This window comes from Anomalospiza imberbis, chromosome 4 (assembly GCF_031753505.1).
Source record: "Anomalospiza imberbis isolate Cuckoo-Finch-1a 21T00152 chromosome 4, ASM3175350v1, whole genome shotgun sequence".
Taxonomy (NCBI): domain Eukaryota; kingdom Metazoa; phylum Chordata; class Aves; order Passeriformes; family Viduidae; genus Anomalospiza; species Anomalospiza imberbis.
Window position 1 is genome coordinate 68,468,694 of NC_089684.1, and position 26,297 is coordinate 68,494,990.

Sequence of the window (26,297 nt, forward strand, 5' to 3'; positions counted from 1 at the left end):
GTTTTTTCTTTATCTCTCCCACAACCAGTCTTCCCTCTAGGAGAACTCTTCTGTTCGTGGGCCATTAATTATTAATTATCTTCTGTTCATGGGCCAGTGAGTGTCCCTGCATGGCTGAGAAAATTCCATCATCCCACTGGGAGATGCCCCACCCAGGGGGAGGAGCCAAGCATTCCTACCTGGATACAATCTGACCTTGGCAACACCACAGCAGCCTTTGCCCACTGCATTCCCAGAGGAGCAGCTTTCTTCTCCACTGCATTCCCAGAGGAAGCCCAGGTCCATCTCCACCAGCCCTGGAGCTTCAGAGGAAAACTCCACCCTTGTCCAGGATCCCTGCTCCAGCAGAGCCACAGCTGTCACTGCAGGAGGGCTGAGCCACCATGGAATGGGAATGCTGCCACCACCCTGACCCACAGGCTGCCAGGGCCTGTTCTGACTCTGGCAGGGTTGTTTTGTATTACTGCATTCTTATTTTTCCTAATAAAGAGCTGTTATTCCCACTGCCACATCTTGGTATGAGAGACCCTTAATTTCAAAATTATAATAATTTGGAGGGAGGGGGTTTACATTTTCCATTTCAGGGGAGGCTCCTGCATTCCTTAGCAGACACCTGTCTTTTCAAACCAAAACACCCAGTGTATGTAGGCCAGGTTGGATGAGGTCCTAAGCAACTTGATCTGGTGGGTGATGTTGGAACCAGATGATCCCTTCCCACCCAGACCATTCTATAATTCCATTATACACTTCCAGTTTAGCACAGACTCTTAAAACTAACTGGATAATTCTTTATAATCCCAAATACTCCAAGTGATGCTCTAGGGAACCAAGTGAATCATTTTAAAGCCTCAAAGCCTCACACTACATCCCAGTGTTGACAGCGCGCCATACCAGATCTGCCACTCAAACACCCCACCTGCAGGACTGAAGAATTCAGCTGATGTCTTTTCAGGCAGTGATGGTTCAGAGCTGAAGGATGTACATACCAATCCCACATGTTAAAGAAGATCTAACCTAAATCTGCACTCTTCCAGTTTAAAACCATTATCCCTTGTCCTATCACTACATTCCCTTGTAAAATCCCTCTCCAGCTCTCTTGTAGCCCCTTTAGGCACTGGAAGGTGCTAACAACACCTCCTTGGTGCCTCATTTTCTCAAGGTTTGACTACCACAACTCTCTCAGCCTGTCTTCATATATCTACAACATGGACTGGTACGTGTCTCACTTCTTTCTTATTCAAGAACACAGGTCAATTCATATATTTAATTCTGTTATGAAAGGCTGCATCTAAGAACATACAATGAAAGTTTGGAGGAGGTCTAGAACATCAGGTTTACTCAGCTGAAGAATGTAGACAGAGTTTCTTTGGGGGGTTGGGGTTTCTTTTTAGTACAAGGACTTATTACCATGCCATTCTCGTTCCTATTCTGGCTTCCCTGTAGTGGAACTGAACAAACTAATTAGAAATGTTCAGGATTCACTATTACTCATTTATAAATTGAGAATGTTCCATTCATTTCTTGCACAGGCATGTGCAGTTATTACTTGCTTGTTTTACAAGTGTTATGTAGCATACAATCCCTTTGTTCCAGAAGTTGAGAGCACAGCTACAGACATTTTGCTTTGGATTAAAAATTGGCATGCACTGCTTACTTCAGAAACATAATTCTTTTGGCAAATTGCCCTTTTATACTTCAACAAGTCTTCCTTCTTGAACATGGATTTTTACTCTCCTCTTTTTCCTCTGTTAGAAAGCCCTTTTTAAAATTTAATACACTTGGACATATATTTTCTACTTCATAACAAGGCCTCTGCTTTATTCTTGTTTAATGTATGGCCAAGGGAAAATTATTCTCTTTGATTTTAGTCATTATCAAACTGTACAGTATGTTTTTTCATCTCCAAATGTATGATTGACATACATTTGGATAACCCCCCTCCCCAGCATTTAGATAGTGATCACTCATATTTTAATCCCTCTGTGTATCTAAATAAAAAAAATTAAAATTAATTAAAAATAATATTTAATAAGACACAGAATGCGTATGCCATTGCTGGGCTGTATTACAAAAACATTCATAAACTGAGGAACAGAAACACATCAAGAAAGCAATAAAGCAAGTAATGGTGGGGTAAGTGGTGGTTTTCCTCTATTCCTGTCAATAAATACCTTCCTGTTCAGAGTCAAAAGACAATTTTAAGTTTGAATTACCCAGAAACAGTTTGTAGAGGGTGAAGGGAGAAAGTAATCTAACCCAGACTCATCTAAAAGTTAGATGAGTACATCTGAGCTACTTAGCACATTTATAACCATTGGGGGAAATTTTTTCCCTTTATAACCATTGGGGAAAAAAAAATAAAGAATCCTCAGAGGGAAATTCATCCAGTCCGTGTAAAAGATCTCTGCCAGTGTGTGATGGGCCTTTCACTGGGACAACCCAATTCCTAGCAGGCACTCAGACATCTAACATTTAAACAACAACAGACATGAGTCCTATCCTGCATTAAACCTTTATATCAAGTTTCCTACAGGTTTTTTTCCCCCATAATTCTGCTTCCCAAGTGTATTTACACAGCAGGATGGACAAATTGCCCTCTTAGCCTATGTATGCTTCTTGACTTGTCAAAAAATGCTATTTTCATTTTACACAAGGCTAGCTGATAAAATTTGACAATTTTGCATGTGGTGTGGAATTATTCATATAACTCTGGCTTTTCCTGCTTTTCAATGCCATTTTTAATTGAATCACCTTTACATATTTATTAGTTAACCCAGCTGGCTACAGGAATCAAAGAATAGAAATCATTGCAGAACTGGAGACTCATTTCACAAAACAATTAGATGAAGTTCAGACCAAAATAATTTTCTTAGTGTCCAAACATCAAATCAGTGTTTAAAGCAAGGAAAAATGGAAAGACAATCAGACCTAGGCCTTTACATGGGGACATGAAATTTGTGTGAATGTTTAAAAACTTTTCTTTCAATATGGAAATTACTCAGATTTCATATGTCACCCCAAAAAGTCCTTAAACCGTTTCTTTAATTATCTGTTCCCATTTCTTTCACTTTTATTACAGGCTGTAACTTTATCTGCTGTAGCTTTTGCACTGCATGTGTTTATTTTCATGTGTGCTGAGAAAAGACCAGCCCAGTATAGCATGCTCAGGGACACAAATATATGTCTGCATATGTCATATATGCTCCTTCCCATGGGACTGCCTCTATCTAAATGAGACAGCTGTTATACTAGGCAGGAAGCCAGGCTGGGATTTAAAGGCAAAAGGAGACTTAACACTAAAATAATTGTTTAAAAACAAACCTACAGCAGCTGTAATCACCAGCACAACCAGAAGTTCACTGTTATTTCACTGTAGCATCACACTCCAGTGCTAGACTGTTCACGTAATGAGAGAAATCAACCTACACTGAGCATAACTTAATTATGGTTGCTGAAATTTGGTGTTACAAATATCCAGAAGTTTTTGCTTGCTAATTGTGTGGAAAATTAATGGCATGTAAACTGCTTTTTAAATCTTATTTTGTTCCTTGTATTTCAAAACTCCTGTCTGTCAGAATTCAGAGTTGATGGAAGAGGATTTAGGCAAATGGTGTAGTATGAGAGAATGTTATAAATGCATGAAGCAGGCACAAGATGAGTTAAAGACATTGATTGTGCTTAAGGACATGAAGGACCAAAGACCATTAAGTTACAGCAGAAATCAAACTAGCCCAAACATGAGAGCTCATCTGTCCTTTCTTCCTCTATGAGAACAGTAAGCAGAATACAAAACATCTGTACTCATAAATAAAATTCCCATCTGAGCAAGATATCAAACATGGAGATGAGTTTAGCCAAATTCTAGCTGCTCTACCTATTATTACTGCTCTTTGGATTTCTGGTTGTCCAACAATCACAGGTGTGCTTTGCAGTTACTGACCTGTCTCATGAGTCCTCTCTGAGACAGTGGAATATCAGCTTGCTTTAACCATGGCTGCTCCTGCTTGGAAAAGCTAAACGAAAAACAGTCAAATTAAAGGAGGTGGTCAGCAGATGAAAGGGTTGGACAGCCTATAGCTCAGAAAGGTGCTCAGAAAATTACTCCAGTGCTTACAAATAAATATTATTCAAATCCAAATCTGATGAGAATCGTTAGTGTCAAGAAAAGGGGTTGTAATTGATATACATTTTACCCATTATATTTTCTGCCTAGCTTTAATATTTAATTGCAAAATTCCATTAGTTGAGATTTCAGTGCAGGCATTTTTTGGCACATTATTGAATTGGGAGACTGTATTTATTTATAAGATGTTTATGAAGACCATGACCTGGGATTTCTACTCAGAATGACATTTAGGACTCTTGATTAGATCTCTGTGGAACTTGAGTAAGTGTATAAAATTAACTTTTCCTGAATCAGGATTAAAATAAGCTGTTATTTTCTGTTCAAGAAAGCTTCTACTAACTGGCAATAATAGCTTAAAGAGATAAAAAGGAGCTGTCAGTCTCAAAAAAAAAAACTTGGTTTGAAAAGAGGTTAATCTTGCTAAATCCTAGACTGACAGAGATCTACAGATTCCCAAAACTGAATATCCATCCAGATAAATAGAAATGCCATTTCAAAATCTGTTAGAATTAGCCCCAAATTTTCTAAAGTATTAATCCAAAATCCTTCATCTTTTTGTTTATTTATTTATGTAGCCTGCTTTCTGGAGTGGAACTATGCACATTTACATCCTGAAACCAGCCAGTAATATACAAGCCTATTCAGAATAAATAGTTTAATAAAGCTTTAATTGAACTGTGCTTTTGACACAATTAAAACATGCTACTTCTCTGCAAGCAGGACCAACTTTAAAGGTTTTCCAGCTTGCACAGGGAAGTCTGGAGGAGCTGTGATTTGTCCAGCCAGGTCTTTTATCCTCAGTGTTTTCCCCTACATCAGTTTCACTGAGGAGCATCAGACCCTGGTGGATGTCAGTGTTTTAATCTCACTGCCTGGTATTTTTCAAGCAAAGCACTAGAAGGGTTAAACTCTTCTGGACCCTCTGATTTAACATCACCTTCTTGTCCTGGAAAAGATTTTCAGGCACAGCAAAGAGGACAGTTATGCCAAAGTGTCCATGCTACCTCAGCGTGCACTGGGTGGCACATGGAGATCGTGGGGTGTAGGAAACACAGGTAGCTTAACAATTTAGGGGGAAAAAGGAAAAATGAGAGAATAAGTCAGAATGAAAATGATGATATCAAGGAAATCAAACCATTTCAGTGTCAGGTGGTATTTTTTTTTTTTTTTTGAGTGTTTTTAAGCCTTCTAGACTGGCAAATTGTGAAGTTGGGATTGGATGCAGAGATTAGGAGGGAAACTAAACAAATGTAACAGGACTGCCAGGACTGTTAATGCCAAGACTTACTCCAAACAGCTCTGCCTCATTTGGCAACAATCTATTCCATCTGAGAAATGGGACAGAGAAAAAAAATGAATATAAAAGGAATGAGCCATTCAATAATTATCAGCTGAGATTCAATTTAGGGAACAGCTGATAGAAGGTCACACCAAATTAGAGGCCAAAACTCAATGAACTTCTGAGCACCTCTGATGTGCTGTGTTGGAATGAAATTCCCTTTACCTTAACTTGGAAGAGAAGCAAATCCATTAATTTCAATGGTATCTGTGTTTTCTTTCTTGGAACACCAGTTCCTGGTGCTGGTGGTGCGAAACATAGGTAGTGATAAAAGCACTTTGGCTACAATTTAGAAAACAGTTACACTATTTCCAAGGAGAATTGAAAGCCACAGATCTGAATAATCTAAATTAATAGGTACTTTGGAGCAAAGTTGAAAAAGAGGTTAGCCAAGACGTTTGCTGTTAGAAAACATGGAGTTTATGGTTGTATATAGGCAGCTGTGTGTATCTTTAAGCCTTTGTCAGGGAATCTGAAGCCAAAGGTTGATTTGCTGCAAATTTGAATACCAAGAAAGCAGATTTGAGATTAATATAGTATTTTGCAGCATTCCTGCTTACATTAGCCAAAAGGAAAAAAAAAAAGGGATTAAACTTCTTTAACTCCTACAGAAGCAACAGAGCATTTATTCTTGAAAGGGCAGGGGGTTGGAAAGAGGGAAAGAACATAAAAGAGAGCTGATGGGGAACATTTGTTGTATGCAAAATTCACTGCAGTATAGGAAGCACTAAAATGTGTGATTAGAGTGTATTACATGCAAAACATGTGCCACATCTACTAAATCAGTGTTTCTCTGTGCCTGGTAAACATGATAACTAACCCCAGTGTTAAGATATTTCATCATTTGAACTCGTTCAAATAAACCATTCCTCCTTAGACTGCTTTAGGAAAGTACTTGGAGCACCTTGCCAAAGCTAAATCCTGGGTCAAACTTATATTTGTTATTGCAGCTGAATCAGTTTTTTAATTCCCTTCTCTACCCCTCTGAGCTCAGTCTGGTGCACTTTACTTTAAATTGGAATCTGGAATCTTTCCAAAAACTAATAGAAAGTTCACTGAGACAACATTGTGAGCACTCGTTTGCTTATCTAAACAATTTCCCAGCTTCCTCCAAACAGAAGGACTCTTACTAGGAAGGGATTCAAGAGCTGAACACATTTAGACTAGTGAAAGGCACTGAAGAGGGTATTAAATCACAGTTTACAAGTACTTATGAGGGATTTAAGGCATTGCAAGGATTCACTAGGCATTGCATTTTTCTGTTGCAAAATACATGGAGAATTTAATTTGTCAATTTACCTCCAGTCTGCTTGCAAAATACAGGAATTACTATTTCATGAAATACAGGATTAATGACTACCCAAGCAGTCAGAAAGGGCAGGCCAGGGAAAGCTGCAGTACTCATCACTATCATTTCAAAAGCTTTTCAGGGGTTCATGAAATAAGTATACATTTTGATAGATAAAATAGATAGCAGCAGATAGTGAAACCAGAATACATTTTTTTGCCAAGGCAGCTTTTTAGAGTTCAACATATCTAATCAAGCTATTGAAATAGAAAGAAAATAACTTACCCCAAACTGGTTTACTTTCTGTTCTGGGCCATTGACACCACAGCAGAAGCAGAAGAAAGTCTCTTTGACACTTAAAGACTGTTTTCACACACCTTAAATAAGCAAACAAACAAATAATGAAAGCAATTAATTTAAAGACATGGGGCATTTCATTTAAAGAATTCTGTGACACTTCTGTCTAAATAAACAAGTGGTGAAAGAGCTGAAACCTGCTATAATGTTTGTGGTCCAAAGGTGTTGGATAAAACACCTGCTCAAAACACCAGTGCTCAGAGTGCTGTGTCCCTCCAGCCTTCCCACCTTCTCTCATCCTCTGCCACCTCAGCTGCAGGATGGATTTATAGCAGTTGCCACAAGAACTCCTACAAATATGTCTGATTTTGAACCAGTTCAGTTTCTGACCTTCTGAAAACCCCATTGAATTCCATTGTGTAATCATATACTGAGTGGAAAAAAAAAATTTTTCTATCAGTTTCAGAGAAGCTTACTTGATTTTGTTCTGCTCTCAAAAGTGAATATTGCAAGAATTTTCTCCTGACCTGCTCCTCATTCTCTTTCTCCATGCAGGTCATGATTTTGTTGGTCTCTGTCATCCTCTCCATCACTTTTCTCATCTGAAAAGCCTCATAATACTTGCTTAAATTTGCTCAAAATACTTTATAGAGAAAATTTTTCTTTACTTTTCTCTTATATATTTTTTTGATCCCATTTCCTTTTCCAAGTCAAGAAAATAATTTCTAAACAGGCACAAAGTTAAGTAATTCTCTCAATTTTTTTTCCCTTAATGTTTTTTGTGTTTTATTCTCTACTATTTTTAACAGCAGCGCCCTATTTGCCTTCATGAAAGCTCTTTTTTACCCAGCAGGATTTCTGAAGAGACCAGAAACAGTTACTCTGATCCTTTTAGGACTGGCAAAAGTTAATTTAGCAGTTTATGTACAATGAGAATTTCTGTCCTGTGTTTACTCCTCTGCATTTAACAAGAACTATCTTCCATCAGCAACTGAAGCTCTTTATCACCCAGCATCAGGAAAACCTGCTGCAATTTCTTGCATGTCTTTCAGTTTAAAATGTCCTGAATAATTTTCTGTCATCTGCAAATTTTGTCACTTCTCTACTTGTTCCCTTTTTTGGATCGCTTATGAGTATTTCAAACAACACAAGTCTTGCACAGATTTCTTTAGTGACAACTGTGAAAATGGGGCTTTTTTTCTCTAATCTTGAAAGAGTTGTAATTCTATCCCTCTTATTCCTTATGCCTTTTTTTTTTTTTACACCCTCAAGTAAGTAGTTGGGTTTTTTAAATTCCAGCTGTACTTTAAAAACCACAAGAGATTTTTTTTTTTGTTTGTTTGTTTGTTTGGGACAATTTGTGGTTGGTTGGGATTTTGGCTACTGATGTATTAGACAAGACCTCTAGGACATGAGAAATAACTTTTGTCTACAAAATCTTTTAAAACTCTTTTCCACTGTGACTTAATTAAACACATGACTTTTAGTTCTGTTCTCTTAAATGTATTTTAGCAACAAACCCAATTGGGAATTTAGGGTATTATTCTAATAAAAAAATCAGACCTGTATTTCCATGGCTTTACTAATATTTTTGAGTGTTACTTTTCTCTGATGTATCTTTGTATCTTTTCTTAATATTTAGACACTTAATTGAAGATGTGGTCTTTGCCCCTAAGGGTTAGATTTCCTACAGGTTGACCCCTATGACATGGTTTAATTGGTTGTGCAGGCAAAAAAACTCACATTTTTTTCTTCCTATAGCCCAGGATTTCCTGACAAATTTACTTTTGCTTCTTCTCCTACTGTTGTCATCCATTTGCTCTATGAAATTGTAATTACCTTCTCATTCCATGTCTCAGCATCCGTCCTCCACCTGTCATGTTCTCCCCTTGCTGCTCCACATTCTGGTGCTACGTCTCTAACCACTGGCTCTGAATAAGAAACCTGTGCAAGTGTCTTCCTCCCCCAAAGAGATAAGCTAATAATGATACCGTTATCATTAGGTGGCAGGAGCAGCAGCTGATGTGAAGTGTCCACATCAAAGCCAGAAGGCACAGCAGGAGGTGTTACTTCTCCAGCAGTTGCCCTCAGGGCTGCCAGAGAAGGTTCAGAGCCTTCCTGCTTAGAACCTTCTGCTTTCCTTCTATTACAAAACAGAGCAAATTAAATACATTATGCATTTAATTAGTGTCTAGGTTGAAAAAGACAGGTGTCTGCTAAGGAAGGCAGGAGCCTCCCCTGAAATGGAAAATGCAAACCCCTTCACTCCAAATTATTATAATTTTGAAATTAAGGGTCTCTCATACCAAGATGTGGGAGTGGGAATAACAGTTCTTTATTAGGAAAAATAAACAATGCAGTAATACAAAACAACACTGCCAGAGTCAGAACAGGCCCTGGCAGACTGTGGGTCAGGGTGGTGGCAGCAGTCCCATCCCATGGTGGCTCAGCCCTCCTGCAGTGCCAGCTGTGGCTCTGCTGGAGCAGGGATCCTAGACAAGGGTGGAGCTTTCCTCTGAAGCTCCAGGGCTGGTGGGGATGGGCCTGGGCTTCCTCTGGGAATGCAGTGGAGAAGAAAGCTGCTCCTCTGGGAATGCAGTGGGCAAAGGCTGCTGTGGTGTTCCCAAGGTCAGATTGTATCCAGGTAGGAATGCTTGGCTCCTCCCCTGGGTGGGGCATCTCCCCATGGGATGATGGAATTTTCTCAGCCATGCAGGGACACTCACTGGCCCATGAACAGAAGATAATTAATAATTAATGGCCCACGAACAGAAGAGTTCTCCTAGAGGGAAGACTGGTTGTGGGAGAGATAAAGAAAAAACTGCCCAATGAACAGAAGATAACTGCCCCACCTCTAACAGATGGCAAATAGAATACACACCTCCAGCTGCATCTTGCATTTGCAACCTAGGACAGTTAGTTATTTCATACCCACAAAGAACTAGACTCTCTTCAACCACATAAAAAATAGAACCGGTCTAGCTTTGATTTTGCTTTTCATAGTTTCCTGTTTTCTTTCTCATTATCCAAACTCTGCCATTATCAGCTCTGGGGTCCAAGGATTTTTGAAAAAAAATTGCTCAGGAAAGGACAATAATTTATTTCTTTCCAAATAATCATAGAATCATATAACAATAGAATAGTTTGTGTTGGAAAGGACCTTAAAAATCTTCTAATTCCAACCCTCCTATCATGGGGAAAGGACACCTTTCACTAGACCAGGTTGCTCAAGGTTTTATTTCTGTGTATTTTCTTCTGGTATAGATGGATGGATTTCCTTTCCAGCAGGGCATTCATGCTCCTGCCCCTTCTTTAAAGTTCCTAACTACACTTAAATAACCTCCTTGGAATGGGTGAAAAAGAGACAATGTTACATTCTAGTTAGATGTTGTTCACAGCTGGTGGAAGTCATAGAAAATTCAGTGAAAATCTAATTGAAGAGGTAAGAATTAATTTGGCATATAATGAAATTTGAAGCAGTGTTCCAAAATTAAAAATAAATTCTAAAAAGATTTTAAAAAAAGAAAATGCCGTCCACTATCAGTGAGCTAACAGAATAAACCTATTCGTCTTTTGTTTTCTTACTTACACAGAATTGGCAGTTTAAGAAGTACCTACTTCTTTTTTTTTGATATCTGTATATTCGATTTAATTGTGTGGACTCAGTTTTACTCTTCTCAAGAAGTAGCTACCTGTTCTTTTGTTCATGTAGTGTATTGCCTTCTTTCATTTGATATCTGCCAGAGTTTGGAATATTAGGAAAATATTCTCATACTGAGTTATATATTCCTCTAAGGAAGAAAGTAAAGGTACCTATTGTGCTGAATAGTCACACCAGCATGAGAAGGGGTCAGAAACTGTCCTGAATTGTAAAAAACAGTAAAGCTTCTCTTTTATCTAGAAATTACATTTTCCTTTAGCTGCTGACAGTTCTAGGATATATTGGTTTAAACAAGTTCTCTTCAAGATTACTTCCTGAGCTCTTAAAATATTTTGGTTTTGTTCAGTTTTCTGGGTTGAGGTAATATGGAGATCGATGGCTCACTGTGATGACCATTACTATGGAAATGTAAGAGATGAAGTTCATGAGAAATGTCAACAACAGCCACTTCCCTCCCATTTCAAAAGGAAAATTCCTACTGGATGAAATATTCATAGTAGTTTTTTTTATTTTGCTTCCAAATTAAAGACAAGGTTGATTGTCACATCACTAAATGACAGGGTTAGAGTAAGTATGGATCTTATATTTTATAAAAATCAATGAATGCAAAGAACAACTGTAGGATTGTACTCCTAAACGAGAATTCTGGTGTTCCTCAGCTGTACTTATCCTTTGTTTCAGACACTGAGGATCTCAACCAGCCTTTTTCCTTTCACTAAGAGTGAATTTTGATTTCAAACAACAGTGTGGTTTGCTTTTGTGATCAACTGAGTTTTTCACATCTAAAAGTCGATCAGTTTTAGTACTTACTTGTTAAATCAGTGCTTTAACAGACAGCACAGCATCACTGAGAGCCAGAGAAGAGAGCCACACCAGCCTTCATCTCCCTTCCCAAGCAACTGAACCAACAAGTTATAAATAAATAAATTCACATTTGAATTGACTGACTGGTCCTCCCATTCCAAATTTGGTTCCTGTGTAAATTAATTTATTTTGTTGCAGGGTACAGATGTATTTAGGATAATTTAAGAATCAGAAAAGCAAGACAGTTCTGGCACTTGATAAATTAAACTGGGTAACCTTTTCACCATATAGCATATCTGAAGGAGTAAGTGAAAATTAAATTTATTGAAATGAAGACCCTAATGTGTTGGTCATTGGTATGGAAGAAAATGAGATGTCAAATCCCAGATGCTTAGGGGAGATACAGAACAAAGTAAATCATTGCGCATTTCAAGATATTTGGGAAAACATGACCAAAATTTGGAGATTATCAACATTTCCTCCCAAGATCAGGTATTTGAAAAGTTTTTTTTTTAAGCAATATTTGCTTTCCTACCTGCATGCTTCCTTTCTCTCTTTCTCTTAATTCAACTCCAGGTATCAAATGTGAACCTTGAATTTTCTTTTCTAAATATTGCTTAGGGTATTTCCTACAATAAATGCATAATTTTACAAGTTCCCCATGTCCTTTTTAATAATTTTTAGGGTTTTTTTCCAAGAAGTAGGAATGTACTGGTAAACCAAGAGCTGAGAATCCAACTGGTATTTTTCTTTTCCATTAACAGGCCATAGTGATTATAACATTTACTTAATCACCATTGTTATCAGTAATCTTAAAAAGTTAAATTGTCATGACTTTATATAAACGTTGTGAGAACAGGACGGAAGTAGCACACAAACAAGAACCAACAATATTATCTAATTTAATTTCCTGGACATTAAATTTTGAAAGGAAATAGTTACTTTTATCAGAAGGAGCAGAGCCTGAACTGCTGGAATTTGAAATTCACAGTGTTGCTCTTCTCACCAACGAGTGTCATATCATTGCACAACGGGAAGCAAAGGCACAGCTGCAGCCTGGTTGAAACAATCCCATTGTTAAGTGGAAAGGCTGACACTTGAGCTCTGCCTCCTTTTTGCCAAACTGATAAATCTTTCCCTCTTTAGCCACCTGCCCATCTTTATAATGCTTTTCAGTACTCAATTATCTGCAAAACTTCTATCCTTCTTTCAAGCTTGATGAAACTGGTCAACATATCAGATGCCAGTACCCAAGGACAGACTGGCAAATGAACAGCCAAAACAATCATGTCAGCAGAAACTTCTCCAAGCGAGCGAGCGAGCCACAAGCAGTAAAAAGCTGCTAGCAACAGATTAATGGAAATAAATTTAGTCACCAAAATGGGAGGCCGTGACAAGTCTTCTTGCTGAAGCTGCTCCAGCTTTAATGAAAGAATTAAAGATTCATCAGGCTACAGGGAAGGAGCAAAAAGAATCATGACTCTGTCTAGTGGTTAGGGCACATGCCTGACTGAGGAAGGATGTGAGCTGTAATTGCTTGGAAAGCATCAGTGCTCAGAAGATAAGTGATGGGAGCTGCTCTCACCATATACTTTTCATATCTGGCTGGCTGCAGCATTCTTCTATGATGCCTGGTTTGTCCCTACAGGTGAGGAAGAAACTAGATATTAATAATTTTTTTTAATCTTTAGTAACACTTTCCTCATGTAACCGTTGCTGCTGAAGCAGAGCCCTGGTTGTGGCCAAAGTTCTGTGTTTTGGGCATCCTCCCTGGCTACCTCATCGATCAGAGGTATCTCTGCAGGGGAGGTAAAAGGAAGGACAGGGATCTAGGACTGTAGGCAAGACTTCAGCAAGATTCAAAAACCCTGCAAAGATGAGGAATTTTCAGGCTTTCTCAGGAGGAAGTAAACCAACTGTAACAAAACCCCTTGTTGATTGTCAGCCATGGGGTGGATAACTTCATTGCTCATATCGGTAGCTGGAATGAACCAAGTTAAATGACTACTCTTTTGTGAATAATAGAAGGTTTGGGTAAGAAGAAACCTTGAAGATCACCCAATTCCACCCCTTGCCCTGGGCAGGGACACTTTCCACTATACCAAGTTGCTCCAAGCCCTGTCCAGCCTGGCCTTGGACATTTCCAGGGATCCAGGGGCAGCCACGCTTCTCTGGGCACCCTGTGCCAGGGCCTCACCACCCTCACAGTAAAGAATTTCTTCCTTATATCCAATGTAGCCCTGTCCTCTGGCAGCTTAAAATCATTCCCCTTGCCTAATATGCATTCCTAGGTTAGATGAGCTGTGGGAAGCCCCATCAGCTGTAGGATCACACACTTTTCCCCAAGGAAGCCTCCCCTGGATTGTTGTAGTAATCAAATAATAACTATACAAATACTAATTTCTAACTATATGTAGACTACTAATTATTATTTTATCACTGATTTGGAATGAGTTTGCACCAGAAACAAACCAGAAATGACAATTTCTTGCTTCTCAGAAAAATAAAAAATACCTCGTGTCAATTTTGCCACCATTTTCATTTTAGTGATAGGCGATGCTTTATTGCATCGATGATAAAATGATATATAAATGATATATTGAAGTAACATTTTTGGCTATGGAGATATAGCTGAAAATGGTGCATTTGGATAAAACAGAGTGAGACTTATGTCTCCGGCATTTCCAGCGCCGGAGGGACTGAGAAGAGACTGAGTGAGCCGAGCTGCAGCCCAGGGAGGGGACTTCTATGAGTATGTCTCTCTTCTGGAGCAGCAAGAGGTTTTATTGTATAATATTGTTTAAATTTTCTTGTTTAATAAACAGTTTTTTTCACTTTTCTCCAAGGAGGTATTTTTTCCTGGACTGGTTAAGGGGAGGGGCTGTTCTCTCCCAAACTTCCCCTTAACCAGGACGCTTCACTTACCCTTTTTAGTCCTTCTAGAATTTAGGTGGGGATACAGTACTCTGTGCATGTGGTGTAGGCAGAGTCCACAGCAGTCATCCGACAAGAACAAGGCAGCGCTCTTTTTAGTTGCTTTCACATCACTGCACGTCACACCAGCTCTGGGGGTCAGGATGCTACTGAGGGGTAGGCTGGGAGAATTCCAGAGAGCCAGAGAGGTTAAAAATGTGTTTAAAAGAAAGCTTATGAAATAATCAAATGAGCGCAGTATGGTGCACTTAAAAAAATAATAAAAAAAGGAATTAAAAAAGAGAATATAAAAATGGGAAGGAAAAAAGAAAAAATAAAAAACGAAAAAAGAAAAAAGAAAAAAGAAAAAAGAAAAAAGAAAAAAGAAAAAAGAAAAAAGAAAAAAGAAAAAAGAAAAAAGAAAAAAGAAAAAAGAAAAAAGAAAAAAGAAAAAAAAAAAGAAAAAAGAGAAAAGGAAAGAAAAAAGCAGTCCTGACTTCAACACATGCCAACTCAAGTGGCACACCAGAGTGGACATTTGGCAGGAGATGGATGTTAGATGAAGTAAATCCCATCAAAAGTTTTGCTAGAGCATCTGCCTGTGTGATAAAATTTCAGCAGGGAGAAGAGTATGACCCTCTGATCCCTTTATATCAAGGGCAGCAGCTTTGCAAGGGGATGTCAGCTGGGGAGTCTGTTCCAGTACCATGTGCCTGTCAGCTGCTGGAGCAGAGCAGCCCAGCTTTGATCTGCAAGAAGCTGGCTGGGAGCACTGGCTGCTCATCTCATTTTAATTTTGCAGAATTACAGCAGGTAGCTCCAATTTCACACCCTGCTTCCCTCACAACGTCTCTTCTCAGTGAAGGTCACAGCCTGCTCTGGGTGCACAGGCTGGATTTCTCCTCCAGTCTTGCCATCAGCAGCAAAAGCAAGATGGAAAGGGTGGTTTCTGTGAAAAGTCTGTCTGTCCTGTGCTTAGACAGACTGGGGTTTGCAAGATGCTCAGGCTAGCATTAAATTAGTTGGCTTAAACACCCAAAATATTACAGAGTGGAGTGTGCAGCTGAGGTTACAAAACTGTCTTGCCATCCTCAAACTGCATTCAGGTGCTGCCCTGTGCTGAGCTCCTGTAATTCCATCACTACCAACATTCATCCAGCAGGGCTTTCTAAATGGATTCCCATGGATATACCAAAATATTTGTGCAAAGTCCAGCTCTGTGTGGTGTATACTTGTCACAAATCCCCTGAAAGTGCCCTGCCAATAACCTTTGTCTATTTTTTTTCCTCTCTACCCCACCGTGTGGTGGTAATGCCCTATCACCATTACAAATAAGAAAGTGACATCTTGAGAGATCACCTTGGGATGGGACAAACAACTTTTTACACCTAATGGACTTTATTGATCGGGGATAAGAGTCAATAGCATGAACATAGTTACCTACCATCATTTCAGGTTGTGTGGAGCATCCTGCTGCTTCAGCTGCTGCTCAGCAATGGCAATGGGCCAAGGTGCACTTTTAACTACAACTACATTAAATATTAAAATTAACCAAGATTAGCTACCACAATAGTTTTCTTAAAGGCAGTCACTGATAGAATTCCCTGCCTAACTCTCAAGGTCTCTAGCAGGAAGACAAGCCAATAAATTCTGAGGCAATAATTGAAAACAACCACCATAACAGCCAATTCAATTATATTTTCTCAAAGGATGAAAGATTCAATTCATTGGATCAGTGGGTGAATTTTTCCACACACTTTTTGTGTTTTCAAGGGACACATAGAGAGCAATATTTGCTGGCAATATTTTACCAGCACACCAGAGTGGGCAGATGAGCAATCAGAGCTTCCCCAAACAAAATTTTCCATGGGTGTGGCAGAATGCTCAGCTCAGTAAAGGAAACCTTTAGCATGAGCATGGTCCCCTTCAGGGGGGAGGTGGACACATTCTCAGTGTGATGAGAGAAGGACAAGTCAGTTTAGAACAGGTCATGGACTGTAAGTGAGGGTTATTTAATCTAAAAGAGGGTAAAGTGAGGGTAATTACTGTAATTGCTGTGAACACAAGAACACTTTTACCCATAAAAGCAATACTTGTAAATTTACTCTCTGTGCACTGAATTTGCAGTCTCAGATAAGGAGTCTCCCAGAAAATCCTAGCGGGATGTAGAGTAAGGCTTGATCTTAGGGTGCACAGATGAGATGCAGTCAAACATCTACAAGAAGAGATGGTTACTATCTCTGAATTATTCACAGTAACATCACCTGTGGGTAGAACAATGCATCTTTCTATTTAAAAAAAATATCACAGTGAGCATGTATTCTGAAGAGATCTCTCTGAAGTGTTCATTTCAAAAATATTTTAATTATATTATGGGGGGAGGGGGAGGGGCTGAAGCATGTCATCCATGAGGTTAAACTGAAGAAACTGGAATTGTTAAGTCTGAAGAAGGGAAATATGTAGAGGGACCTGATACAGGTTGAATCAGTGAGAAGATACATGTCAGACCCATCAGCAGTGTCTGCTGGGTGCATGAGAGACAACAGCATACACTGAAATCAGAGATGTAGACTAGATACAAGGAAAAGTTTTTTGGTTGTGTGAACAGTCATGCAGAGGTCCAGGTTGTCCAAGGAGCTTTTGCAACCTCCACCCTCAATCCTGACTAAAAGAGGACTTAAGAACTGACCTCAAAGCTGAGCTGACTTTGAGCAGAGTGCTGGATTAGGCAGCTCTTGAGGTCCTCTCCATCATAAATTATTCCATGGGTCCACGATTCTTTGTCAAAACCAAAATTTATGTTGTTGGTGGTGTCCCTCCTTCAGGCAGATTGCTTACCAGATTTCCAGAATATACTCCCAGATTTGAAAAATGGCTGGTGAAGCCAATCTGAGAATAAAAAGCAAGCAGAGGGTGAGGCATTACAGAGAAAGAACACGCCCAGAGTCAAGAAGATGCATTTTGGGATGATCAAAACCTTCACACCAAACCTAACAGAATAATAGTGTTCTTTAGTGATTAAAACTAAATATAATGTGACACCATAGATTTTTTAAATTTTACATAGCAATAGATTTTTCAGTCATGTACAACACATAAAGAGTGAAAAGCATAAAAAAGGATCAACTCCCAAATTTCCTAAATAATACCCTAGATAATATTACTCTCTTTTTCATTTTTGCAATAAATTTTGGAAATATGTTGGAAACATTTTCTGATATTTTCTGGAAATAGATTATTTAGCATTTCAAACATATCTAAAAAGTACATATGGGAGAGAGAAATATTTCTCAGTTGCAGGATGTGTTCAGAAACCATGTCTGCCTTAAATTGATGCATCACACTATGGGATGCAAGCTACTTGATACTAATTGCTTCTTTTCCAAAAGAATTCATCACCCTATATATCAAATTTTTGAAAAATTGACACAGAACTTGCACTGACATTGTGATTAAAAATAGAATTACCAATGAAATGTTGAAGAAAATATTGTCTTGTTTAAAGAAATCCTTAGATCCAGGATATTTTCAGATCTTTCATTATAAGATAGTAGTCATGATTGTTTCCACCTAGTATACGTCCAGCTTTTGAGTACTTTGGGTTTTTTTATACATCGTTAACAAATACTTGTTGTAATTTACAAAACATATTTTAAATCTCTGGTACAATTGAATCGACCACAAAAGAAAGTGTTCTTATACTTAAGTAAAAGTCAGTAATCTATTTTCAGTCTAATAGCATCAAAACTTTAACGTTTAATAAGAAATCATTGAAGTCTTAACATCTGCTTAAATATTTATTATTTTTTAAAGTAAAGTTTAATGATATTGTACATCCTTGGGAAAATTTATGGCATTTCCTCTTCCTCATTATACATTTTCCTGCATATATTTTATTGAAAACATTTAAGGTTTTTAATTTATTTATTTTATCAGGAATAGTTCTGGATATCTATGGCTCTAAAAGATATCTCAATATACCTGTCTTCAATTCAATGTCCACATTCATTCAAAATTGATGTAAATATGTCACTTCAAATATAAAATCATTCCAACACCTTCTGCTTTTGTAGTGGGGCTTAGCAGCTTCTGTGCTATGTGAGCAGAAATTATTCTTTGAGATTGGCATAGAATTGTTAATAATGGCAAATGACCAATATCTTGATTTTATATCTCAATGAGGCTTATGCATGCAAAAATTGTATGCATATTAAGCAGTATTATAATAAAGAATAAACATTAAAAAACAAGCCTAGAAATTAGCCAAAAGTATTAGTTATATTTATGGCCTGGAAATCAGTTCCAGGTTGCACCTCACCTTTATTAACTTTGGGCCAGAAAGCTCAGTGCACACATTCCAGTAAATATCTACATCAGGAACACAGTTCTAGGCACCTTCCTTAGGGAAAGGCAAGGGTAAGCATGTCAATATAAACACTTTTCTTGGGGTTAAAAACCCCTCTGACTTTTCGTGAATCTCTGATGACAAAAATGTTAAAAACTGCTTGACCTGACCAGCTCTTCTCTGTTCTCTACAGAGGTGATTGGTAGGTCAGTATTACCATAATGCTAAATTTATGAATTTCAGTCTTAGGAGCCCCATTTAAATACTTTTGCACAAAAAAAAAAAAAAAATAAGCCACCTTTATATCTGCTGGTTGCACAGTCCTTGATGTTACCAAACTGTGCACTTTGTACGCAATGTGGAGATGCATCATGCTTGTTTAAGGGTTGCAAAGATCAATCTCCAGATGAGATCCCAAACAGGAACTGTGATGGTCCTTCAGCCTTGCATTTTATTGCTGTCTCACAGGTTCTTAATGTAGGGATAGATTAAATGGAAACTAGGCACTCATGAAAGCATTTAAACAATTAGACTTCATCAGAAGCGTTCCTTGGCATCAGGAACCAATTTTTAAAAATGTTCACTGCCTCTGCAGCCAACTGCTCTCCCCTTCAAAATAGGGTGGCTGCACTCAACCAGGCTACTCAGGGTGAACCCTGGAATTTCCGACATGCCAAACGCCAACGGGAATTATTCCTGAAAACTTTCAGTTTAAGAAGATTGACTAAACCCCAGGGAAGATCCTGACAATGTCAGGGAAGAGTGTCCCCAGGTGTGTTTGAGTTTAGCACAATGGATTCGGGATCACAATCAGCAGAGGTGACTGTAAAGCTGGTCTGAGCCAGATCTCCTGGGTGGTCCCGTCTGCCTTTTGTGTCAAGGCTGAAAACTCTCTGAGGTGGTCTGGCTGAAACATCTGCTAGTGTATTCTGTAAACATCTCTTCAGTGGCTGCTGTTCTTGGTCTCTGATCTCAGCTGACTCTCATTGTCTGTGGCTGAATATGGTGTCATTCACATAAAGCTACACATGAAACAGTACAGTGAAGGTTTCATAATACACTGAACTCTGTGAATATTCAGTGTATTTTCCATTTGTGTGATACTTACATCCAGACGTATCTTTTTTATTTTAATTCTGTTTTTGCCTTAAGACATTTGCTAAATTTTTACTTAAATGCAACTATTTTTTTAGATGACATAATATGGGGTTTTTAAAATAGATAGAAACCATTTTAAGGTTCAAACGTGAGTTTTAATTTATATACACATATTATTCTTTTATCTACTATCAGTTCTTAGGGGACTGGCATATTTAAATTCAGCATGCCGAGGTCTGGCTTCTTAATCCTACCATAAATGCTTCTTTTGCATAAAAATGAGGAGTTAAATTCTGCTGTTAGATATGCTGATGGAAGCTTGTTGACATCAGTGGGATGGCACCAGAAGGTCCTGGCACTACTTTTGTTCCCTGAATTCAACAGCCCCTAGGAGTGTGCAGCTCTTTTCAATATGAGGATGGTTTTCTCTGTCATATTCAATAATTCAGATGATTTGAACTTAACTGAACAGCATGTAGGGAATTTACTGTAAATGCTTAGACTACTGGAAAGAACCCTCTGGCATAAAAGTTTCTTTTGCTGTACATTTTATTAGCAGTCTGTAGGTTGGAGGACAGTTTTTGTTGGTGTTCTTCTTTGTCAGCTACTCATGGACCCAAAGGTGTATTTCTTTATTGGTTCACAGGGTTAATGTATTTTTGTTGCCTTTGTATTTCTGTTTCATGACAATGAAAACTTCCAGTCAGGGAAAAAAACTGGACACAGAACTAAGCAAGTCACAGTATTTTGGCACTGGAAAGTCCCTAGACAGTATTTTCCTCATTTTAATAATGGCAGTACAAATAAAATTACTCCTAGTGGGTTTGTATATGTATTTGCAAAGGGTTGTGTAGGCTGGTGCGATCTTTTCTCAGCTGTTTTCCTTCAGTGTGTCTCTTGTTTGAGTTCATTTATGTCAACATACAACAATTTTGCACGAGTTCTGTAACATTCCTGCCTTTCTAGACTACTTAGGTGACTCTGTGACCTGATAGACAGAGATCCACCAGAAATTTAGAAGTTAGAGTGCTGTGTTGGTATAGAGCAGTAGGGAAAGCTTGGAGAATTGGAAATAAAATTTATCTTCTTCCAACTACTTCTTTACTTCCAAGGCCTGCAATCCAATTTCCAATCTGACAAAGGGCATACTGGGGGTTTTAGCACAGGGGCTGGGGACCAATTCCTCAGTCAGCTTTTTATTACTCAACTTGTGACAGCCTGGAAGAGCCCCATTTGCCAGGCAGACTCCTGCTGTGCTGGGAAACTTTTTCCTATGAATAACAAACTGAAGCTGATGGGTAAACTGGGACAAGTGAACTACTAACCCAATTGCATGTGGAATTGCTGTTCCCAGAATTAACAGGAGATATTCCACCTACCAAATTTGCACATTTTAAGAGACTGCAATTCCTACTTTAAGAAGGTTCCTTTATAACTGAACCCTAAGAATTTACCTGCCTGAGCTTAAAGCTGATAATGCAAATGGCATTCAAAACCTGACAGGTTTAGCTTAATGGCATCTTAATTTATTATACAGATGTCTAAATACATGTAAGCTGAGAAACTCTTTGCCCCAAAGTATTTGGATGCTGAGTGCATGAATAAAATTGGAAAAAAAAAAGATAAATTAATGGAAGAAAAATCTATCAGAGGATGTCTTTGCAACATAGACTGCTGGAAACTGGAGTGTTTGGCAAAAATATATCTGGACAATTACTTTATTCTTACACTTGTCTTCAGGTGTCTACTACTGGCCATTTTATAGAATTGTATAAAATGGACCAATGCCTTATCACAGAATCACTTTGGTTGGGAAAGAACTCTGAGATCACCAAGTTCAAGTTTTGACCAAACACCATCCTGTCAGCTAAACAGTGGCACTGAATGCCACGTCCAGTCATTTCTGAAACACCTCAAGGGGTTGGTGACTCCACCACCTCATTGGGCAGCCCAGTCCAATGCTTAGCAACACTTTCCATGAAGAAATTCTTCCTGATGTCCAACCTGAACACCCCCTGATAGAAGAATACAGGTGTCATACTCTCATCCAAAAATGAGTTCTGAACTGGACCCACTGAACAGCTCTCCAAGGTCTCAAAACAGCATTGTTCCCTTTATGCAGAACTAACATTTGATCAAACAAGCTGCCAAAGGGAAAGTGGAGGTCCTTGCAAGATATCCATCCACCTATTTCTTATAAATGATGATGTAATCTGTGCAAGGTTCAGGATTATATCAGTTCTGAGCACTTCAGTTAGTTATGCTATATTAAACCATCACACATACACCTATTTAGAAATTAAACAAGAAGAATAAGCTTGTATGCACTGTGCAGAACTGCACTTCTCTAATCTTTTTATCTTAAATCTGCAGAACAGACTTTTTTTCTCTCATTTTAAAGAACCTGCCATCATATCTATTACTGATATGGATGACTTCTCTTTAAAAACAAATTGAATCCAAGAGTTCAAGCTAGAAAATTGTATTTTGGCTGAATGGGAGAGTCTTGTTCTTTAGAGGCAGAACATTAAGACAGCAATGGCTTGGGGATGTATCTGTAAAAGCCATATTGATTTTTAATAAATATAATGTACCAGTCACTTTGTAATAGCAAAGACACATGCAGCACAGTGCAGGCCTTCTGCTCTTTCTAAATGCATTCATATATACGTACTGACATATATATGTTTATAAACCAATAAGAGTACCTTGCACAAAGCAAAAAAGGGCATGAGAAATATATATACACATAGACACATATATTGAAAAAATGTACTTATATATGAAAGGTCTTGTTGCCATTTATTCTCTCTCCCTGTTCTTTAGAACTACTTTCAAACACCATGTTCTTTTCTTTCTGAGAGGGAGATGCTTTCAGAAGTGTTGATATATCAGATATTTTAGAAGATAGTACAATAAAAGGGGAGTAAGGACAGTGTTGCAAAAATCTCAATAACTCCTTATAAGTATTTCTATAACTTTTTATAACTTCTGTAAGTTTTTCTTTAACTTACACAATTGAGGGTCACTGAACAAACAAATAATCTGCCTGTAAACCAATCACCCCCTGAAAACCAAAGGCCAGTTTATGTATTCATTTCATTAGCACATCTGTGTCCGTGAATCCATAAAAATGGGGTTCAGGGATCAAAATAAATTTTTATGGCCTGTCCAGAGCACAGACTACGGAATATAGGACCAATTTAAACAATAAATGTCTTACATCACTTAGAATAGCATTTTAACTAATAATGATATTTTAATGAAGATCCTGGTGCTACTGAGTGGACAGAAAGTAATTATATTAGTCTTGAAAAGCAAAAGGGTTTGATGCAGAGAAAGATATTGCTGGCTTGGGCTTGTTTTCAACTTTAGACATTATTGCTTGAGGAAAGAAAATGGAGAGAGGGGAGGGAACTGCACACCACTGGAGGAGGCACTAGGCAGCAGTGAGGAATCAATAACTTAAAACTGCTGCTGCAAATGTCTTGGGTTGAGTGAAAAATCTTTTCAGACCTCAGAAGATAAAGTGTCCTGATCTCTTTTAATAGCTGGATGCCACATCTTATGGATATTTTCCATGAACAAACCAGAATTACCTAAAAGCTTTTATTTGGTCCTGTGGTCCAAATGTCTTTTAGGAATAAAAATAATAAACGCTAGGAAGAAATGTGTCATGTTCAGCTACCATCTCACGTGGTGGTCATCAGCCTTCATGACCTAATGAAAGTGAAAAGGAGAAGAAGGGAGGAGAGAGAGCTTTTCTCTGAGTTTACTTCAGTTTATAATAATCCAAAGGAATATACTTTGATTACTTCACACAGTGAGCAATCATTGTGTCCCATATGATGTCACCTTGATTCAGCATAGCTGATAATGACAATATGTCTGTAATAAATAAGGTAAAGGTGGCATATTATTCTCTAAGAGATTAGTATTCATTTTGCAAACTGCATTCTAAATGGAAAAGACTGTGTCATTTAAGATTAAGTACCTTTTTGTTTGTCATCATACAGATGTTTCTAAAACCTATTAAAAAGAATCATAGTGCTGTTTTTTCTAATAGCAAAAAAAAAAAAAAGAAAAAATCAGTACCTTATCACTACAATTTACCCTTAGAAACTTTTATTAAAGTACTTTAAATCCACTTTTATTTTCTCCCAACTACTCATTTTATTTTTTTTTTTTTTTCCAGAACTTCCATCCACAGGTTATTTGGATTATCAATGTCACTGGTAACAGGTTTCCTTGACTGCTCTTCCAGTGTGAGAATACTTTTGCCTGTGGACTCCTGTGTTAAAAGAGCTGTTCTCCCAGAACACTTCTCCAAAGATAGGTGTGTCCCTGTTCTCACTGCTGAGCTGTAGAGAAGCCACAAAAAGAGCAATGTTAATGGATTTACGTGTGAGGGGAAATGTTAAAAATGTCAAGGAAGCTTGAAGCTGGTAATTTCCAGTCACTTGTTCATTTATGAGTGTCCACTAAGTATCCAGGTCTGCAAAGATATTGAGTACTCACACAGGTCTTTGAATGTCTTGGTCTATCATTTTGACTCAACTGAGATCAAATCCATAATAACCAGAATTCTCACTGGTCTTCAGCCAAAAACCCTCATGCTGATGATGGCACGCTGCTCTCACAGCAATTGCTCTGGCCCTACTGCAAACTGAAGATGTGGAGTCTCTGTCTTGAATTCCTTGGGCAAAAAAATCTGTATTAAGCTCTGCTTTATGCAGCACCCTGCACTGGGCAGCCAATGGGCACAGATATCTTATCAAAGCAAGTGAGGAGAAGAGTTGTACAAGGATTTGTGCCTCACATGGACATTAAGTTACTTGGCCACGTGGTTCTCCTGTCCCTCACAGTTGTGCCGTAAATACAATTCTTCATGCTTATCTGTATAAATGAAAGCATGGATTTGCCAACTCCTTATCAATATTTTTTATATTTTTGTCATCATCAATGTCCTGTTAAATCTTCTTGAGGTTTTTGGTACGTTTTTTGGCAAATAAGGAATGTATCAATGTTGGCTAAGGGTTCTAGGGCTGTGATGTGGGAGAATGATTAGCTGGAAAACAAGCTTCTGGTTTGATGGCTCTAAAAGCATTTGAGGTAGTAGCTCTCAGGAGGAAGCAAAGCTTGAACTGTTTGATGTCAAAACACAGGCAAGTGGTTTGGGAAATTCAGAAGAATAAAAAGCATTGAAATCCAAAATTCTGCTTTTTGTAAATTATTAGACAAAAATTTTTAGTTGCAGGCATCATTTGGAACAGAAATTTGGCTACCAAACATTCAATTTTTCACAACATCCTTCCAGAACATTAGTATTAAAAAAAAAAAAAAAAAAAGGAAATAAGTGGTAGTGCTCTAATATAGAGAAGTAGGCTATATGAAAAAGACTTAATCCTTCAAATTGCTGAAGAGTCTGGCTAAATTCCATTTAAATTTCCATTAAATCCTTGAACTCTGAATTAAAAGATTTAGCACATACGAGCCAAAGTATGTAGGACACTTTGGGCATAAAAGGATCAAATAACAAGAAATAGCAGGAAAAGACAAATCCTGAAACAGAAAATCTTGCTTTGACTGTAGTCTTTTGAACTCCATTCACAAATAACTTAAGACTCACTTAAAGCCTCATTAAAGCTTAGCCCAACTCTCAGAGCTTTCCAGAGCTTTCCTGAACCATGTCCCACAGCCTGAAGATCTAGCAGGAGCAAGGATGTAATGTATTTTCCATCTGGAAAAAAGGAATTGTTTCACTTTGGCTAAAGATTCTCTTTAGAACACCACTCATTTAAAAATCTGCTTTTGAGACCAAAGCAGTGGCTGTCTGTGTGCTTACATATTAAGATTTTAAAGGATTAAGTGAAAAAAAAACCCCATATTTATACTCTACTTGGGAAAAGAGGGAAGCAAAAAGGAAATATATTTATTTTTAATGTTACTTATTAGAGGAACTTCATGCTTTTCACCTAAACCCCAAACGAAGACTCTGCCAGACTTCAGAACTTTGAAATGCCAGATGAGAAAATGACAAATCCTCCACAATTTGGGGCTGTGGAATTCCTTTCTAAATCCATTTCCTGCCAGCTGTCTGTCACCTGAATGTGTCACACTCTGCCTGCTGCTCAGATTGATGCCAAATGATCTGCAATTACAGTGTGTTTAACCTGGAAATCTAACACCTCTGAGCTTTGCAGAAGGCAACTTTCAGGTCTAGCAAATCCTTTACTTTCCAGGGAGACTTTCACACCAGAGGAGGCTCAATGGGCTGCAGATGTACAAAATTCATACCCATTTAGCCAGGGCACTGACACTGTGCCAAATTTTCCCTCGCTCTGAGCTACGCTGGAGTAGGAAAATGTGGAAAAGGGCATCCCTTTTCTTTGTCCCAAGAGGACACTGGGAGCCTCTCGTCCCCTT

The 26,297-nt window shown here is 38.2% G+C and overlaps 1 long non-coding RNA gene across 1 annotated transcript; it reads left to right on the forward strand.

Moving 5' to 3' along the window:
• The first annotated feature begins 21,842 nt into the window (after positions 1-21,842).
• On the forward strand, positions 21,843-24,312 carry LOC137473486 (uncharacterized). Its single transcript, XR_010998845.1, has 2 exons — positions 21,843-21,962; positions 24,067-24,312. It is a non-coding gene; the product is annotated as an uncharacterized lncRNA (long non-coding RNA).
• Positions 24,313-26,297: the final 1,985 nt, after the last annotated feature.